This window comes from Diorhabda sublineata, chromosome 6, assembly GCF_026230105.1.
Source record: "Diorhabda sublineata isolate icDioSubl1.1 chromosome 6, icDioSubl1.1, whole genome shotgun sequence".
Lineage (NCBI taxonomy): Eukaryota > Metazoa > Arthropoda > Insecta > Coleoptera > Chrysomelidae > Diorhabda > Diorhabda sublineata.
Genome location: NC_079479.1, coordinates 18,821,512 through 18,838,770, shown reverse-complemented (window position 1 = coordinate 18,838,770; position 17,259 = coordinate 18,821,512).

The window sequence follows — 17,259 nt, the reverse complement described above, 5'->3', positions numbered from 1 at the left end:
TTCTTATATATTTGAATGAGTTTGTATCTGACTTTGTCAGATATCGTCGATTTACATTCATTGAAGCCCATTGAAGTCGATTCTCACTTTGTGTTGATTGAAAATTTTCAAAGTCTATCTTCCTCATTTGAAGTCGAATTTCAACATTTCTTATATATTTGAGTGAGCTCACATCTGACTTTGTCAGATATCGTCGATTAACATCCATTGAAGCCCATTGAAGTCGATTCTCACTTTGTGTTGATTGAAAATTTTCAAAGTCTGTCTTCCTCATTTGAAGTCGATTTTCAACATTTCTCATATATTTGAATGAGTTTGTATCTGACTTTGTCAGATATCGTCGATTTACATTCATTGAAGCCCATTGAAGTCGATTGTCACTTTGTGTTGATTGGAAATTTTCAAAGTCTATCTTCCTCATTTGAAGTCGAATTCCAACATTTCTTATATATTTAAATGAGTTCGCATCTAACTTTATCAGATATCGTCGATTAACATCCATTGAAGTCCATTGAAGTCGATTGCCACTTTGGGTTGATTGAAAATTTTCAAAGTCTATCTTCCTCATTTGAAGTCGAATTTCAACATTTCTCATATATTTAAATGAGTTCGCATCTAACTTTATCAGATATCGTCGATTTACATTCATTGAAGCCCATTGAAGTCGATTCTCACTTTGTGTTGATTGAAAATTTTCAAAGTATATCTTCCCCATTTGAAGTCGAATTTCAACATTTCTTATATATTTGAATGAGTTTGTATCTGACTTTGTCAGATATCGTCGATTTACATTCATTGAAGCCCATTGAAGTCGATTCTCACTTTGTGTTGATTGAAAATTTTCAAAGTCTATCTTCCTCATTTGAGGTCGATTTTCAACATTTCTCATATATTTGAATGAGTTTGCATCTAACATTGTCAGATATCGTCGATTTACATCCATTGAAGCTCATTGAAGTCGATTGTCACTTTGTGTTGATTGAAAATTTTCAAAGTCTATCTTCCTCATTTGAAGTCGAATTTCAACATTTCTTATATATTTGAATGAGTTTGTATCTGACTCTGTCAGATATCGTCGATTCCCATTCATTGAAGCCCATTGAAGTCGATTGTCACTTTGTGTTGATTGGAAATTTTCAAAGTCTATCTTCCTCATTTGAAGTCGAATTTCAACATTTCTTATATATTTGAGTGAGTTCGCATCTGACTTTGTCAGATATCGTCGATTAACATCCATTGAAGTCGATTGCCCTTTTGGGTTGATTGAAAATTTTCAAAGTCCATCTTCCTCATTTGAAGTCGAATTTCAACATTTCTCATATATTTGAATGAGTTTGTATCCGACTCTGTCAGATATCGTCGATTTACATTCATTGAAGCCCATTGAGGTCGATTGTCACATTGTGTTTATTGAAAATTTTCAAAGTCTATCTTCCTCATTTGAAGTCGAATTTCAACATTTCTCATATATTTAAATGAGTTCGCATCTAACTTTATCAAATATCGTCGATTAACATCCATTGAAGCCCATTGAAGTCGATTGCCCTTTTGGGTTGATTGAAAATTTTCAAAGTCTATCTTCCCCATTTGAAGTCGAATTTCAACATTTCTCATATATTTAAATGAGTTCGCATCTAACTTTATCAAATATCGTCGATTAACATCCATTGAAGCCCATTGAAGTCGATTGTCACTTTGTGTTTATTGAAAATTTTCAAAGTCTATCTTCCCCATTTGAAGTCGAATTTCAACATTTCTTATATATTTGAATGAGTTTGTATCTGACTTTGTCAGATATCCTCGATTTACATTCGTTGAAGCCCATTGAAGTCGATTCTCACTTTGTGTTGATTGAAAATTTTCAGTCTATCTTCCTCATTCGAAGTCGAATTTCAACATTTCTTATATATTTGAGTGAGTTCGCATCTGACTTTGTCAGATATCGTCGATTAACATCCATTGAAGCCCATTGATGTCGATTGCCACTTTGGGTTGATTGAAAATTTTCGAAGTCTATCTTCCTCATTTGAAGTCGAATTTCAACATTTCTTATTTATTTAAATGAGTTCGCATCTAACTTTATCAGATATCGTCGATTAACATCCATTGAAGCCTATTGAAGTCGATTCTCACTTTGTGTTGATTGAAAATTTTCAAAGTATATCTTCCTCATTTGAAGTCGAATTTCAACATTTCTTATATATTTGAATGAGTTTGTATCTGATTTTGTCAGATATCGTCGATTTACATTCATTGAAGCCCATTGATGTCGATTCTCACTTTGTGTTGATTGAAAATTTTCAAAGTCTATCTTCCTCATTTGAAGTCGAATTTCATCATTTCTCATATATTTAAATGAGTTCGCATCTAACTTTATCAGATATCGTCGATTAACATCCATTGAAGCCCATTGAAGTCGATTGTCACTTTGTGTTGATTGAAAATTTTCAAAGTCTATCTTCCTCATTTGAAGTCGAATTTCAACATTTCTTATATATTTGAATGAGTTTGTATCTGACTTTGTCAGATATCGTCGATTTACATTCATTGAAGCCCATTGAAGTCGATTCTCACTTTGTGTTGATTGAAAATTTTCAAAGTCTATCTTCGTCATTTGAAGTCGAATTTCAACATTTCTCATATATTTAAATGAGTTCGCATCTAACTTTATCAGATATCGTCGATTAACATCCATTGAAGCCCATTGAAGTCGATTGTCCCTTTGAGTTGATTGAAAATTTTCAAAGTCTATCTTCCTCATTTGAAGTCGAATTTCAACATTTCTTATATATTTAAATGAGTTCGCATCTAACTTTTTCAGATATCGTCGATTAACATCCATTGAAGCCCATTGAAGTCGATTATCACTTTGTGTTTATTGAAAATTTTCAAAGTCTATCTTCCTCATTTGAAGTCGATTTTCAACATTTCTCATATATTTGAATGAGTTTGTATCTGACTTTGTCAGATATCGTCGATTTACATTCATTGAAGCCCATTGAAGTCGATTCTCACTTTGTGTTGATTGAAAATTTTCAAAGTCTATCTTCCTCATTTGAGGTCGATTTTCAACATTTCTCATATATTTGAATGAGTTTGCATCTAACATTGTCAGATATCGTCGATTTATATCCATTGAAGCTCATTGAAGTCGATTGTCACTTTGTGTTGATTGAAAATTTTCAAAGTCTATCTTCCTCATTTGAAGTCGAATTTCAACATTTCTTATATATTTGAATGAGTTTGTATCTGACTCTGTCAGATATCGTCGATTCCCATTCATTGAAGCCCATTGAAGTCGATTGTCACTTTGTGTTGATTGGAAATTTTCAAAGTCTATCTTCCTCATTTGAAGTCGAATTTCAACATTTCTTATATATTTGAGTGAGTTCGCATCTGACTTTGTCAGATATCGTCGATTTACATTCATTGAAGCCCATTGAAGTCGATTCTCACTTTGTGTTGATTAAAAATTTTCAAAGTCTATCTTCCTCATTTGAAGTCGAATTTCAACATTTCTTATATATTTAAATGAGTTCGCATCTAACTTTATCAGATATCGTCGATTAACATCCATTGAAGCCCATTGAAGTCGATTATCACTTTGTGTTTATTGAAAATTTTCAAAGTCTATCTTCCTCATTTGAAGTCGAATTTCAACATTTCTCATATATTTGAGTGAGTTCGCATCTGACTTTGTCAGATATCGTCGATTAACATCCATTGAAGCTTATTGAAGTCGATTGCCACTTTGTGCTGATTGAAAATTTTCAAAGTCTATCTTCCTAATTTGCAGTCGAATTTCAACATTTCTTATATATTTGAATGAGATTGTATCTGACTTTGTCAGATATCGTCGGTTTACATTCATTGAAGCCCATTGAGGTCGATTCTCACTTTGTGTTGATTGAAAATTTTCAAAGTCTATCTTCCTCATTTGAAGTCGATTCTCAACATTTCTCATATATATGAATGAGTTTGCATCTAACTTCGTCAGATATCGTCGATTTACATCCATTGAAGCCCATTGAAGTCGATTATCACTTTGTGTTTATTGAAAATTTTCAAAGTCTATCTTCCTCATTTGAAGTCGAATTTCTCATATATTTGACTCTGACTCTGTCAGATACCGTCGATTAACATCCATTGAAGCCTATTGAAGTCGATTCTCACTTTGTGTTGATTGAAAATTTTCAAAGTATATCTTCCTCATTTGAAGTCGAATTTCAACATTTCTTATATATTTGAATGAGTTTGTATCTGATTTTGTCAGATATCGTCGATTTACATTCATTGAAGCCCATTGAAGTCGATTCTCACTTTGTGTTGATTGAAAATTTTCAAAGTCTATCTTCCTCATTTGAAGTCGAATTTCAACATTTCTTATATATTTGAATGAGTTTGTATCTGACTTTGTCAGATATCGTTGATTTACATTCATTGAAGCCCATTGAAGTCGATTCTCACTTTGTGTTGATTGAAAATTTTCAAAGTCTATCTTCGTCATTTGAAGTCGAATTTCAACATTTCTCATATATTTAAATGAGTTCGCATCTAACTTTATCAGATATCGTCGATTAACATCCATTGAAGCCCATTGAAGTCGATTGTCACTTTGAGTTGATTGAAAATTTTCAAAGTCTATCTTCCTCATTTGAAGTCGAATTTCAACATTTCTTATATATTTAAATGAGTTCGCATCTAACTTTATCAGATATCGTCGATTAACATCCATTGAAGCCCATTGAAGTCGATTCTCACTTTGAGTTGATTGAAAATTTTCAAAGTCTATCTTCCTCATTTGAAGTCGAATTTCAACATTTCTTATATATTTGAATGAGTTTGTATCTGACTTTGTCAGATATCGTCGATTTACATTCATTGAAGCCCATTGAAGTCGATTCTCACTTTGTGTTGATTGAAAATTTTCAAAGTCTATCTTCCTCATTTGAAGTCGAATTTCAACATTTCTTATATATTTAAATGAGTTCGCATCTAACTTTATCAGATATCGTCGATTAACATCCATTGAAGCCCATTGAAGTCGATTATCACTTTGTGTTTATTGAAAATTTTCAAAGTCTATCTTCCTCATTTGAAGTCGAATTTCAACATTTCTCATATATTTGAGTGAGTTCGCATCTGACTTTGTCAGATATCGTCGATTAACATCCATTGAAGCTTATTGAAGTCGATTGCCACTTTGTGCTGATTGAAAATTTTCAAAGTCTATCTTCCTAATTTGCAGTCGAATTTCAACATTTCTTATATATTTGAATGAGATTGTATCTGACTTTGTCAGATATCGTCGATTTACATTCATTGAAGCCCATTGAGGTCGATTCTCACTTTGTGTTGATTGAAAATTTTCAAAGTCTATCTTCCTCATTTGAAGTCGATTCTCAACATTTCTCATATATATGAATGAGTTTGCATCTAACTTCGTCAGATATCGTCGATTTACATCCATTGAAGCCCATTGAAGTCGATTGTCACTTTGTGTTGATTGAAAATTTTCAAAGTCTATCTTCCTCATTTGAAGTCGAATTTCAACATTTCTTATATATTTAAATGAGTTCGCATCTAACTTTATCAGATATCGTCGATTAACATCCATTGAAGCCCATTGAAGTCGATTATCACTTTGTGTTTATTGAAAATTTTCAAAGTCTATCTTCCTCATTTGAAGTCGAATTTCTCATATATTTGACTCTGACTCTGTCAGATACCGTCGATTTACATTCATTGAAGCCCATTGAGGTCGATTGTCACTTTGTGTTTATTGAAAATTTTCAAAGTCTATCTTCCCCATTTGAAGTCGAATTTCAACATTTCTCATATATTCAAATGAGTTCGCATCTAACTTTATCAGATATCGTCGATTAACATCCATTGAAGCCCATTGAAGTCGATTGCCACTTTGGGTTGATTGAAAATTTTTAAAGTCTATCTTCCTCATTTGAAGTCGATTCTCAACATTTCTTATATATTTGAATGAGTTTGTATCTGACTTTGTCAGATATCGTCGATTTACATTCGTTGAAGCCCATTGAAGTCGATTCTCACTTTGTGTTGATTGAAAATTTTCAAAGTCTATCTTCCTCATTTGAAGTCGAATTTCAACATTTCTTATATATTTAAATGAGTTCGCATCTAACTTTATCAGATATCGTCGATTAACATCCATTGAAGCCCATTGAAGTCGATTGTCACTTTGTGTTTATTGAAAATTTTCAAAGTCTATCTTCCTCATTCGAAGTCGAATTTCAACATTTCTTATATATTTGAGTGAGTTCGCATCTGACTTTATCAGATATCGTCGATTAACTTCCATTGAAGCCCAGTGATGTCGATTGCCACTTTGGGTTGATTGAAAATTTTCAAAGTCTATCTTCCTCATTTGAAGTCGATTTTCAACATTTCTCATATATTTGAATGAGTTTGTATCTGACTTTGTCAGATATCGTCGATTTACATTCATTGAAGCCCATTGAAGTCGATTGTCACTTTGTGTTGATTGGAAATTTTCAAAGTCTATCTTCCTCATTTGAAGTCGAATTTCAACATTTCTTATATATTTAAATGAGTTCGCATCTAACTTTATCAGATATCGTCGATTAACATCCATTGAAGTCCATTGAAGTCGATTGCCACTTTGGGTTGATTGAAAATTTTCAAAGTCTATCTTCCTCATTTGAAGTCGAATTTCAACATTTCTCATATATTTAAATGAGTTCGCATCTAACTTTATCAGATATCGTCGATTTACATTCATTGAACCCCATTGAAGTCGATTCTCACTTTGTGTTGATTGAAAATTTTCAAAGTATATCTTCCTCATTTGAAGTCGATTTTCAACATTTCTCATATATTTGAATGAGTTTGTATCTGACTTTGTCAGATATCGTCGATTTACATTCATTGAAGCCCATTGAAGTCGATTGCCACTTTGGGTTGATTGAAAATTTTCAAAGTCTATCTTCCTCATTTGAAGTCGATTTTCAACATTTCTCATATATTTGAATGAGTTTGTATCTGACTTCGTCAGATATCGTCGATTTACATTCATTGAAGCCCATTGAAGTCGATTGTCACTTTGTGTTGATTGGAAATTTTCAAAGTCTATCTTCCTCATTTGAAGTCGAATTTCAACATTTCTTATATATTTAAATGAGTTCGCATCTAACTTTATCAGATATCGTCGATTAACATCCATTGAAGTCCATTGAAGTCGATTGCCACTTTGGGTTGATTGAAAATTTTCAAAGTCTATCTTCCTCATTTGAAGTCGAATTTCAACATTTCTTATATATTTAAATGAGTTCGCATCTAACTTTATCAGATATCGTCGATTAACATCCATTGAAGTCCATTGAAGTCGATTGCCACTTTGGGTTGATTGAAAATTTTCAAAGTCTATCTTCCTCATTTGAAGTCGAATTTCAACATTTCTCATATATTTAAATGAGTTCGCATCTAACTTTATCAGATATCGTCGATTTACATTCATTGAACCCCATTGAAGTCGATTCTCACTTTGTGTTGATTGAAAATTTTCAAAGTATATCTTCCTCATTTGAAGTCGAATTTCAACATTTCTTATATATTTGAATGAGTTTGTATCTGACTCTGTCAGATATCGTCGATTCCCATTCATTGAAGCCCATTGAAGTCGATTGTCACTTTGTGTTGATTGGAAATTTTCAAAGTCTATCTTCCTCATTTGAAGTCGAATTTCAACATTTCTTATATATTTGAGTGAGTTCGCATCTGACTTTGTCAGATATCGTCGATTAACATCCATTGAAGCCCATTGAAGTCGATTGCCCTTTTGGGTTGATTGAAAATTTTCAAAGTCTATCTTCCCCATTTGAAGTCGAATTTCAACATTTCTCATATATTTAAATGAGTTCGCATCTAACTTTATCAAATATCGTCGATTAACATCCATTGAAGCCCATTGAAGTCGATTGTCACTTTGTGTTTATTGAAAATTTTCAAAGTCTATCTTCCCCATTTGAAGTCGAATTTCAACATTTCTTATATATTTGAATGAGTTTGTATCTGACTTTGTCAGATATCGTCGATTTACATTCATTGAAGCCCATTGAAGTCGATTCTCACTTTGTGTTGATTGAAAATTTTCAAAGTCTATCTTCCTCATTTGAAGTCGAATTTCTCATATATTTGACTCTGACTCTGTCAGATACCGTCGATTTACATTCATTGAAGCCCATTGAGGTCGATTGTCACTTTGTGTTTATTGAAAATTTTCAAAGTCTATCTTCCCCATTTGAAGTCGAATTTCAACATTTCTCATATATTCAAATGAGTTCGCATCTAACTTTATCAGATATCGTCGATTAACATCCATTGAAGCCCATTGAAGTCGATTGCCACATTGGGTTGATTGAAAATTTTTAAAGTCTATCTTCCTGATTTGAAGTCGATTCTCAACATTTCTTATATATTTGAATGAGTTTGTATCTGACTTTGTCAGATATCGTCGATTTACATTCGTTGAAGCCCATTGAAGTCGATTCTCACTTTGTGTTGATTGAAAATTTTCAGTCTATCTTCCTCATTCGAAGTCGAATTTCAACATTTCTTATATATTTGAGTGAGTTCGCATCTGACTTTGTCAGATATCGTCGATTAACATCCATTGAAGCCCATTGATGTCGTTTGCCACTTTGGGTTGATTGAAAATTTTCGAAGTCTATCTTCCTCATTTGAAGTCGAATTTCAACATTTCTTATTTATTTAAATGAGTTCGCATCTAACTTTATCAGATATCGTCGATTAACATCCATTGAAGCCTATTGAAGTCGATTCTCACTTTGTGTTGATTGAAAATTTTCAAAGTATATCTTCCTCATTTGAAGTCGAATTTCAACATTTCTTATATATTTGAATGAGTTTGTATGTGATTTTGTCAGATATCGTCGATTTACATTCATTGAAGCCCATTGAAGTCGATTCTCACTTAGTGTTGATTAAAAATTTTCAAAGTCTATCTTCCTCATTTGAAGTCGAATTTCATCATTTCTCATATATTTAAATGAGTTCGCATCTAACATTATCAGATATCGTCGATTAACATCCATTGAAGCCCATTGAAGTCGATTGTCACTTTGTGTTGATTGAAAATTTTCAAAGTCTATCTTCCTCATTTGAAGTCGAATTTCAACATTTCTTATATATTTGAATGAGTTTGTATCTGACTTTGTCAGATATCGTCGATTTACATTCATTGAAGCCCATTGAAGTCGATTCTCACTTTGTGTTGATTGAAAATTTTCAAAGTATATCTTCCCCATTTGAAGTCGAATTTCAACATTTCTTATATATTTGAATAAGTTTGTATCTGACTTTGTCAGATATCGTCGATTTACATTCATTGAAGCCCATTGAAGTCGATTCTCACTTTGTGTTGATTGAAAATTTTCAAAGTCTATCTTCCTCATTTGAAGTCGATTTTCAACATTTCTCATATATTTGAATGAGTTTGCATCTAACATTGTCAGATATCGTCGATTTACATCCATTGAAGCTCATTGAAGTCGATTGTCACTTTGTGTTGATTGAAAATTTTCAAAGTCTATCTTCCTCATTTGAAGTCGAATTTCAACATTTCTTATATATTTGAATGAGTTTGTATCTGACTCTGTCAGATATCGTCGATTCCCATTCATTGAAGCCCATTGAAGTCGATTGTCACTTTGTGTTGATTGGAAATTTTCAAAGTCTATCTTCCTCATTTGAAGTCGAATTTCAACATTTCTTATATATTTGAGTGAGTTCGCATCTGACTTTGTCAGATATCGTCGATTAACATCCATTGAAGCCCATTGAAGTCGATTGCCCTTTTGGGTTGATTGAAAATTTTCAAAGTCTATCTTCCTCATTTGAAGTCGAATTTCAACATTTCTCATATATTTGAATGAGTTTGTATCCGACTCTGTCAGATATCGTCGATTTACATTCATTGAAGCCCATTGAGGTCGATTGTCACATTGTGTTTATTGAAAATTTTCAAAGTCTATCTTCCTCATTTGAAGTCGAATTTCAACATTTCTCATATATTTAAATGAGTTCGCATCTAACTTTATCAAATATCGTCGATTAACATCCATTGAAGCCCATTGAAGTCGATTGTCACTTTGTGTTTATTGAAAATTTTCAAAGTCTATCTTCCCCATTTGAAGTCGAATTTCAACATTTCTTATATATTTGAATGAGTTTGTATCTGACTTTGTCAGATATCGTCGATTTACATTCATTGAAGCCCATTGAAGTCGATTCTCACTTTGTGTTGATTGAAAATTTTCAAAGTCTATCTTCCTCATTTGAAGTCGAATTTCTCATATATTTGACTCTGACTCTGTCAGATACCGTCGATTTACATTCATTGAAGCCCATTGAGGTCGATTGTCACTTTGTGTTTATTGAAAATTTCCAAAGTCTATCTTCCCCATTTGAAGTCGAATTTCAACATTTCTCATATATTCAAATGAGTTCGCATCTTACTTTATCAGATATCGTCGATTAACATCCATTGAAGCCCATTGAAGTCGATTGCCACTTTGGGTTGATTGAAAATTTTTAAAGTCTATCTTCCTCATTTGAAGTCGATTCTCAACATTTCTTATATATTTGAATGAGTTTGTATCTGACTTTATCGTCGATTTACATTCGTTGAAGCCCATTGAAGTCGATTCTCACTTTGTGTTGATTGAAAATTTTCAGTCTATCTTCCTCATTCGAAGTCGAATTTCAACATTTCTTATATATTTGAGTGAGTTCTCATCTGACTTTGTCAGATATCGTCGATTAACATCCATTGAAGCCCATTGATGTCGATTGCCACTTTGGGTTGATTGAAAATTTTCAAAGTCTATCTTTCTCATTTGAAGTCGAATTTCAACATTTCTCATATATTTAAATGAGTTCGCATGTAATTTTATCAGATATCGTCGATTAACATCTATAGAAGCCCATTGAAGTCGATTCTCACTTTGTGTTGATTGAAAATTTTCAAAGTCTATCTTCCTCATTTAAAGTCGATTTTCAACATTTCTCATATATTTGAATGAGTTTGCATCTAACATTGTTAGATATCGTGGATTTACATCCATTGAAGCTCATTGAAGTCGATTGTCACTTTGTGTTGATTGAAAATTTTCAAAGTCTATCTTCCTCATTTGAAGTCGAATTTCAACATTTCTCATATATTTAAATGAGTTCGCATCTAACTTTATCAGATATCGTCGATTAACATCCATTGAAGCCTATTGAAGTCGATTCTCACTTTTTGTTGATTGAAAATTTTCAAAGTATATCTTCCTCATTTGAAGCCGAATTTCAACATTTCTTATATATTTGAATGAGTTTGCATCTGATTTTGTCAGATATCGTCGATTTACATTCATTGAAGCCCATTGAAGTCGATTCTCACTTTGTGTTGATTGAAAATTTTCAAAGTCTATCTTCCTCATTTGAAGTCGAATTTCAACATTTCTCATATATTTAAATGAGTTCGCATCTAACTTTATCAGATATCGTCGATTAACATCCATTGAAGCCTATTGAAGTCGATTCTCACTTTTTGTTGATTGAAAATTTTCAAAGTATATCTTCCTCATTTGAAGTCGAATTTCAACATTTCTTATATATTTGAATGAGTTTGTATCTGATTTTGTCAGATATCGTCGATTTACATTCATTGAAGCCCATTGAAGTCGATTCTCACTTTGTGTTGATTGAAAATTTTCAAAGTCTATCTTCCTCATTTGAAGTCGAATTTCATCATTTCTCATATATTTAAATGAGTTCGCATCTAACTTTATCAGATATCGTCGATTAACATCCATTGAAGCCCATTGAAGTCGATTGTCACTTTGTGTTGATTGAAAATTTTCAAAGTCTATCTTCCTCATTTGAAGTCGAATTTCAACATTTCTTATATATTTGAATGAGTTTGTATCTGACTTTGTCAGATATCGTCGATTTACATTCATTGAAGCCCATTGAAGTCGATTCTCACTTTGTGTTGATTGAAAATTTTCAAAGTCTATCTTCCTCATTTGAAGTCGAATTTCAACATTTCTCATATATTTAAATGAGTTCGCATCTAACTTTATCAGATATCGTCGATTAACATCCATTGAAGCCCATTGAAGTCGATTGTCACTTTCTGTTGATTGAAAATTTTCAAAGTCTATCTTCCTCATTTGAAGTCGAATTTCAACATTTCTTATATATTTAAATGAGTTCGCATCTAACTTTATCAGATATCGTCGATTAACATCCATTGAAGCTTATTGAAGTCGATTGCCACTTTGTGCTGATTGAAAATTTTCAAAGTCTATCTTCCTAATTTTCAGTCGAATTTCAACATTTCTTATATATTTGAATGAGTTTGTATCTGACTTTGTCAGATATCGTCGATTTACATTCATTGAAGCCCATTGAGGTCGATTCTCACTTTGTGTTGATTGAAAATTTTCAGTCTATCTTCCTCATTTGAAGTCGATTCTCAACATTTCTCATATATAAGAATGAGTTTGCATCTAACTTTGTCAGATATCGTCGATTTACATCCATTGAAGCTCATTGAAGTCGATTGTCACTTTGTATTGATTGAAAATTTTCAAAGTCTATCTTCCTCATTTGAAGTCGAATTTCAACATTTCTTATATATTTGAATGAGTTTGTATCTGACTCTGTCAGATATCGTCGATTTACATTCATTGAAGCCCATTGAGGTCGATTGTCAATTTGTGTTTATTGAAAATTTTCAAAGTCTATTTTTCCCATTTGAAGTCGATTTTCAACATTTCTTATATATTTGAATGAGTTTGTATCTGACTTTGTCAGATATCGTCGATTTACATTCATTGAAGCCCATTGAAGTCGATTGTCACTTTGTGTTGATTGAAAATTTTCAAAGTCTATCTTTCTCATTTGAAGTCGAATTTCAACATTTCTCATATAATTAAATGAGTTCGCATGTAATTTTATCAGATATCGTCGATTAACATCTATAGAAGCCCATTGAAGTCGATTCTCACTTTGTGTTGATTGAAAATTTTCAAAGTCTATCATCCTCATTTGAAGTCGATTTTCAACATTTCTCATATATTTGAATGAGTTTGCATCTAACATTGTTAGATATCGTGGAATTACATCCATTGAAGCTCATTGAAGTCGATTGTCACTTTGTGTTGATTGAAAATTTTCAAAGTCTATCTTCCTCATTTGAAGTCGAATTTCAACATTTCTCATATATTTAAATGAGTTCGCATCTAACTTTATCAGATATCGTCGATTAACATCCATTGAAGCCTATTGAAGTCGATTCTCACTTTTTGTTGATTGAAAATTTTCAAAGTATATCTTCCTCATTTGAAGTCGAATTTCAACATTTCTTATATATTTGAATGAGTTTGTATCTGATTTTGTCAGATATCGTCGATTAACATTCATTGAAGCCCATTGAAGTCGATTCTCACTTTGTGTTGATTGAAAATTTTCAAAGTCTATCTTCCTCATTTGAAGTCGAATTTCATCATTTCTCATATATTTAAATGAGTTCGCATCTAACTTTATCAGATATCGTCGATTAACATCCATTGAAGCCCATTGAAGTCGATTGTCACTTTGTGTTGATTGAAAATTTTCAAAGTCTATCTTCCTCATTTGAAGTCGAATTTCAACATTTCTTATATATTTGAATGAGTTTGTATCAGACTTTGTCAGATATCGTCGATTTACATTCATTGAAGCCCATTAAAGTCGATTCTCACTTTGTGTTGATTGAAAATTTTCAAAGTCTATCTTCCTCATTTGAAGTCGAATTTCAACATTTCTCATATATTTAAATGAGTTCGCATCTAACTTTATCAGATATCGTCGATTAACATCCATTGAAGCCCATTGAAGTCGATTGTCACTTTGTGTTGATTGAAAATTTTCAAAGTCTATCTTCCTCATATGAAGTCGAATTTCAACATTTCTCATATATTTAAATGAGTTCGCATCTAACTTTATCAGATATCGTCGATTAACATCCATTGAAGCCCATTGAAGTCGATTATCACTTTGTGTTTATTGAAAATTTTCAAAGTCTATCTTCCTCATTCGAAGTCGAATTTCAACATTTCTTATATATTTGAGTGAGTTCGCATCTGACTTTGTCAGATATCGTCGATTAACATCCATTGAAGCTTATTGAAGTCGATTGCCACTTTGTGCTGATTGAAAATTTTCAATGTCTATCTTCCTAATTTGCAGTCGAATTTCAACATTTCTTATATATTTGAATGAGTTTGTATCTGACTTTGTCAGATATCGTCGATTTACATTCATTGAAGCCCATTGAGGTCGATTCTCACTTTGTGTTGATTGAAAATTTTCAAAGTCTATCTTCCTCATTTGGAGTCGATTCTCAACATTTCTCATATATATGAATGAGTTTGCATCTAACTTTGTCAGATATCGTCGATTTACATCCATTGAAGCTCATTGAAGTCGATTGTCACTTTGTATTGATTGAAAATTTTCAAAGTCTATCTTCCTCATTTGAAGTCGAATTTCAACATTTCTTATATATTTGAATGAGTTTGTATCTGACTCTGTCAGATATCGTCGATTTACATTCATTGAAGCCCATTGAGGTCGATTGTCAATTTGTGTTTATTGAAAATTTTCAAAGTCTATTTTTCCCATTTGAAGTCGATTTTCAACATTTCTTATATATTTGAATGAGTTTGTATCTGACTTTGTCAGATATCGTCGATTTACATTCATTGAAGCCCATTGAAGTCGATTGTCACTTTGTGTTGATTGAAAATTTTCAAAGTCTATCTTTCTCATTTGAAGTCGAATTTCAACATTTCTCATATATTTAAATGAGTTCGCATGTAATTTTATCAGATATCGTCGATTAACATCTATAGAAGCCCATTGAAGTCGATTCTCACTTTGTGTTGATTGAAAATTTTCAAAGTCTATCTTCCTCATTTGAAGCCGAATTTCAACATTTCTTATATATTTGAATGAGTTTGTATTTGACTCTGTCAGATATCGTCGATTCCCATTCATTGAAGCCCATTGAGGTCGATTGTCACTTTGTGTTTATTGAATATTTTCAAAGTCTATCTTCCCCATTTGAAGTCGAATTCCAACATTTCTCATATATTTTAATGAGTTTGTATCTGACTTTGTCAGATATCGTCGATTTACATTCATTGGAGCCCATTGGAGTCGATTCTCACTTTGTGTTGATTGAAAATTTTCAAAGTCTATCTTTCTCATTTGAAGTCGAATTTCAACATTTCTCATATATTTAAATGAGTTCGCATCTAACTTTATCAGATATCGTCGATTAACATCCATTGAAGCCCATTGAAGTCGATTGTCACTTTGTGTTGATTGGAAATTTTCAAAGTCTATCTTCCTCATTTGAAGCCGAATTTCAACATTTCTTATATATTTGAATGAGTTTGTATCTGACTTTGTCAGATATCGTGGATTTACATCCATTGAAGCTCATTGAAGTCGATTGTCACTTTGTGTTGATTGAAAATTTTCAAAGTCTATCTTCCTCATTTGAAGCCGAATTTCAACATTTCTTATATATTTGAATGAGTTTGTATTAGACTCTGTCAGATATCGTCGATTCCCATTCATTGAAGCCCATTGAGGTCGATTGTCACTTTGTGTTTATTGAATATTTTCAAAGTCTATCTTCCCCATTTGAAGTCGAATTCCAACATTTCTCATATATTTTAATGAGTTTGTATCTGACTTTGTCAGATATCGTCGATTTACATTCATTGAAGCCCATTGGAGTCGATTCTCACTTTGTGTTGATTGAAAATTTTCAAAGTCTATCTTTCTCATTTGAAGTCGAATTTCAACATTTCTCATATATTTAAATGAGTTCGCATCTAACTTTATCAGATATCGTCGATTAACATCCATTGAAGCCCATTGAAGTCGATTGTCACTTTGTGTTGATTGGAAATTTTCAAAGTCTATCTTCCTCATTTGAAGTCGAATTTCAACATTTCTTATATATTTGAGTGAGTTCGCATCTGACTTTGTCAGATATCGTCGATTAACATCCATTGAAGCCCATTGAAGTCGTTTGCCCTTTTGGGTTGATTGAAAATTTTCAAAGTCTATCTTCGTCATTTGAAGTCGAATTTCAACATTTCTTATATATTTGAATGAGTTTGTATCTGACTCTGTCAGATATCGTCGATTTACATTCATTGAAGCCCATTGAGGTCGATTGTCACTTTGTGTTGATTGAAAATTTTCAAAGTCTATCTTCCCCATTTGAAGTCGAATTCCAACATTTCTCATATATTTTAATGAGTTTGTATCTGACTTTGTCAGATATCGTCGATTTACATTCATTGAAGCCCATTGGAGTCGATTCTCACTTTGTGTTGACTGAAAATTTTCAAAGTCTATCTTTCTCATTTGAAGTCGAATTTCAACATTTCTCATATATTTAAATGAGTTCGCATCTAACTTCATCAGATATCGTCGATTAACATCCATTGAAGCCCATTGAAGTCGATTGTCACTTTGTGTTGATTGGAAATTTTCAAAGTCCATCTTCCTCATTTGAAGTCGAATTTCAACATTTCTTATATATTTGAGTGAGTTCGCATCTGACTTTGTCAGATATCGTCGAATAACATCCATTGAAGCCCATTGAAGTCGATTGTCACTTTGTGTTGATTGAAAATTTTCAAAGTCTATCTTCCTCATTTGAAGTCGATTTTCAACATTTCTCATATATTTGAATGAGTTTGCATCTAACATTGTCAGATATCGTCGATTCACATCCATTGAAGCTCATTGAAGTCGATTGTCACTTTGTGTTGATTGAAAATTTTCAAAGTCTATCTTCCCCATTTGAAGTCGTATTCCAACATTTCTCATATATTTTAATGAGTTTGCATCTAACATTGTCAGATATCGTCGATTTACATTCATTGAAGCCCAATGGAGTCGATTCTCACTCTGTGTTGATTGAAAATTTTCAAAGTCTATCTTTCTCATTTGAAGTCGAATTTCAACATTTCTCATATATTTAAATGAGTTCGCATCTAACTTTATCAGATATCGTCGATTAACATCCATTGAAGCCCATTGAAGTCGAATGTCACTTTGTGTTGATTGGAAATTTTCAAAGTCTATCTTCCTCATTTGAAGTCGAATTTCAACATTTCTTATATA